Consider the following 4,458-nt stretch of genomic DNA (forward strand, 5'->3'; position numbering starts at 1 on the left):
CGAAGTTTGGAGGTGCTAGCTGGTACTGTGAAGGTTTTTGCGAGGTAGCCTCCTTTACTTGACCTGAGTTGTAAGTATATTCTTAGAGCTTTAATTTTCGTATTTGGACTTGCTTGAATTTCAATTTGTTGGTGATGTTTGATTTTCAATTTGAACTTGTTTGATTTATAATTTAATTCCATGAGATGAGTTGTTGAAATGAGCATTCCTTGAAATGTGTTAATGAAATGAGCTTAGCAATGCATTAAAATGTATTTAATGTTGCTGTTATTGCATTGAATCAATGTCCGTTGTGTCTCTTTTGGAAATTGAAATTTAATAATTTTGTGTTAGATTATGTTTGTTTATTATATGCAATTGAATTCCTACCTGAAAAACTAGTGCTACATCAAATGGATCATATTTCTATATGCAGTGTAGCTTAGCTTGTAGCTATTATTAGGATAATTTCCATATGCAGTTTAGATTGTATCTATTAGTAATGTGTTTGAATATTGTCACTATGCAGTTTAGCTTGTAGCAATTAGGATAATTTCTTCGGTGGTTGGAGGTCGTGTATTGGAGAATGGTTAGTGTCATTGTTATATAATGCCCTAGTAGAACCTTTAATTGATAACCTGAAATGTGTGAGATCGTGTAGTTATAATATGGGGATTTTGTTTATTTTGAACAGGGCGATAACAATGTATTAAATTATACTAAGAGGAAAGTCTAAAGTAAGGAAGTCTTTATGGTATGTTAATTTTGGAAGTTTTTCTGAAATTTAATATTGCAAATGTAATAATGCATTGCTTGGTGGTCTGCAGGATGATAGTTTAAGCATTGGTGGTATATTGAAGGGAAAGGGTGAAGTTATAAAGCAACAATGTAATATTTTACGTCGGGTATGTGATTAATTCAGTTGTATTAATAACTAATACGAGTACCATGTTTGTTAATGTCCTAAAAGAAATTAGTGTTCTGTAATCTGATTGCAGCCACCAAACATGAAATGTCGAGTTGAGACATTTTCTAGGATATGCAATACATTTGACGAGAGGAGGAAACGATGGGTAAATGAAATGGGCTTAGATGGGTTTTCGAAAGTCCCAACTGACATTCATTTGCCCCGACAAATGGGTTATTGGTTAATGAGTTGTATTGATCCGTTGAATAAGTTGCTAGTTGCTCCGGATGGAAAGCAATTTAGGTTATCGGCTAATCAGGTACACTGGGTTCTACGTATCCCAAATGGTGGGTTAACTGTTCCCAATGGGAAATCCATGCCAGGTGATTTGCAAAGGAAGGTGAATGAAATCCAACAAAAATATGGTTAATCTTCAAAGACCAGATCGCGCAAGCATGGAGGCCGTGTTTATACTTCTGTTAGAATACTTGTGAATTCTAGGTTGATGGAAAGGTTGGAGGGTGAATGGGATGTAGATGAGGAAGAGGAATTTAAGACTATTTTCCTATTAATATCATTGGAAATGGTTTTATGTCCCACCAATGCTTAAACTATCATCCTACATTTTGTTAGTTGATGGAAAGTGTTGCTAGTTTTGCTCGTTGTTTTTATTCGACGGGGGTAGCAGGAGGCTGTGGTGGATGTACCATTTTTGTTGTGGTAGGTTTTGTGCATCTTAGTATTACTAATGCCTTTACATTGTACCGCCTTCTTACATTGTTCATGCATTTGTTGTTTGTAGGTATTCTTTTTGCATAAGTTGGATAGGTTTCCCATTCAATGGGGTGAATTCTCGAGGATTAAGGTTTGGAACCTAAATCGGATTAGCTTAGCCACTAAAGAAGATCGTATTGCTTGTGGTGGTGATTATGGTGTGTTGGGGGTTAGTAATACTATCAATTTTGTAACATTTTCTGTTTCCATATCATTCATATGAATGAATGTTTATTGGTCGATTAACCCTATGTTGCTTGTTCTTTTACATTTTATAGACGATGGATGTCGCGTACGGTGAGAGCCACCCAAAGGAAGCAAGCGATACTGATGGACCATGCAAGGTAAATGAATTTTTTCATACTCCTCAACAAGGCTGTAAAGCGAAGAAGATGAGGGGTGCACCACCAAATTCTTTTCCACATCATAGTGAAAGTTTAAACCCTCCATTGTATCCTCTAAGCACCCAATATATTTCCAATCAATTGTTTTCTGTACCCTATGCTACTCCAAGTCAAGAGTTTTATGAATTTCTCTCAATGGTGGCAAGACTAAGATGATGGCTATGTTGTTGATCAGCCCAAATAACTTGTAATCTATGCATTGTTTTTACTTTTATTTTAGTTTGTAAATCCAGATTGTTTTACTTTATTATATTAGAACTAACTACTAATAGCTAATAGCTAATATCCATATTGTGTATTTGAATGCATAAACTTGAACATCAGTAATTAGGCTGATTGATGTGAGTAATTGGGCTGGACTGTGTATTAGAATAAGTCTTTGATTTATTTTACATTTTTCCCACCTAGGGGTGCTAATCGAGTTGAGAAGCTCGCGAACAACTCGAGATCGTCTCGGTCAAAACTCGACTTGAGTTGGCTCGACTCAAGCTCGACTCAAATCAAAACCTTAACGAGGACGAGTCGAGCAAGGTATAACTCGACTCGATAAGCTCGCGAGCAGCTCAATAATATTTTATTATTAAAATATTATGTAAAATTTATATAAGAAAAGTATTTAAAAAACATGGCAATATGGAATATAAAAAAAATGCAAATAAATAAATAAAAAAAATTACTTCGTAATTCCTCCTCCTCAACCCTTAAGTCCTCAGTATACTACTATACTCCTTTAAAAAAAAATCCTCAGTATACTAAGTAGTTTCTAGACTTTCTACTACTGAACTACTCCTTCGCAAAGAAAAACAAAAACCCTAGAGGCACGCTTACTCCATCTAGCCGCTTCAACCCTCCTTCAAAATTTTCTCAAATATCAACTTCTCAAGTAAATCTCATAAAGGACATTAATTATTGAAGAAGGAAGAAAAGATCAAGATCGACAATTTTGACAAAGAACAAGCTTTTACTTTATGGAAGGTGCGTTTTATTACTCCCTTTTCTTGTAGATCTGTAGTTGTTCTTGTAGTTTTGTTAGATATTGTAAAATTTATTCATATAATTGGACAATTTTTTATGTTCTTGAGAAATTACATGATTAATTTGATTTTTTTTTTTGCCAAAATTTACAATTAATTGGGCGTTTGATTTTGTGTGGAAATTAAATCCGTTCACCCAATTTGGGCGTTTTTAGTGTTTGCTTATTATGAAATCAAAACCATTCCCTTTTATGCTAGCTTTGTGATTTCATGAGTATGGTGACATTGTAGACCACCACCACTTTCACTAATCTCATTAATTATCTTTTGTTGATTTTTTATTTCATTATGATAAAATATGTTTTGTATACATTAATTTTGATCAGAACATAGTCTAAAAATGTATGTTCTATTTTACTTATTTATTTATTTATTTATTTATTATTCTGTCCTATATTCTCAATTGATAGTAGTATATTTTACATTTATGAATTAGTGATAATGAAATTTATATGAACCATATTGTTCATTCTACTTTAAATTCATGCAGATTTGTCAAGTAATGCTAACCAAGACTCTACTCCTACATCTTCTATGGACCCTGTTAGTAGGCCTATCATTGAGGAATTTTATGTCAATCTCAATGATTAAATGGAGGATGCCGAAGATGAGGAAGATGATATTGAGAAAATTCCTGCACCAACAAACACTAATGAAACTATTCGAGATCCGGTTCCTCCTACTGGCCCTTTTAAGAGAGCAAGACAATCTGAGGTTTGGAAAGAATTTACTGAACCTATATTAATTAATCAACAATGGTTTGTAAAATGTACACATTGTCTTGAAAACCTTAAATTTCTTAAGTCTGGTAGTACTACTCATTATAGTCGTCACTTAAAAAAATGTGCAACAAGACAGGGTAATTTGCGGAAACAATCAAAACTGATTTTTTTACCATCTGATTCTAGTGCCAGAACACCAAATTCTACTTTTGTTAGTGCACTACATGATAGTAAATTTGACATGCTAAAGATGAGGGAGGGTATTTCATATTGGATTGTCATGCATGAAAAACTTTTTTAGTTGTTGAGGAGTAAGGTTTTAATTTGATGTTGAAAAGAGGAATTCCACAATGGAAAAATGTGTCTCGTCATACTATTAGAATTGATGTGTTTAAAACTTATGATGTGGAAAAAAAGAAGCTAAAAGAGTTGTTAAAGAGTATTGATATGATTTCTTTGACTACTAATTTGTGGCGTTCAAGGCCCCAAGGAATTGGGTACAGGGTTATTACTGCTCACTTTGTTGATCGTCATTGAAAACTTCAAAAGCGAATAATAAGCTTTGTTCATATTCCTCCTCCTCGAAAAGGTAGAGACATAGCAAATTGTATCTTCAAGTGTTTAAAGGAGTGGAAAAT

At 33.7% G+C, this 4,458-nt stretch overlaps 1 long non-coding RNA gene across 1 annotated transcript; it reads left to right on the forward strand.

Annotated features, from left to right (window-relative positions):
- Positions 1–2,802: 2,802 nt before the first annotated feature.
- LOC145627079 (uncharacterized) lies at positions 2,803–3,995 on the forward strand. Its single transcript, XR_014111304.1, has 2 exons — positions 2,803–3,039; positions 3,589–3,995. It is a non-coding gene; the product is annotated as an uncharacterized LOC145627079 (long non-coding RNA).
- The last annotated feature ends 463 nt before the right edge of the window (positions 3,996–4,458 follow it).

The sequence above is a fragment of the Chenopodium album genome, chromosome 4 (genome assembly GCF_948465745.1).
Source record: "Chenopodium album chromosome 4, dcCheAlbu1.1, whole genome shotgun sequence".
Taxonomy (NCBI): domain Eukaryota; kingdom Viridiplantae; phylum Streptophyta; class Magnoliopsida; order Caryophyllales; family Amaranthaceae; genus Chenopodium; species Chenopodium album.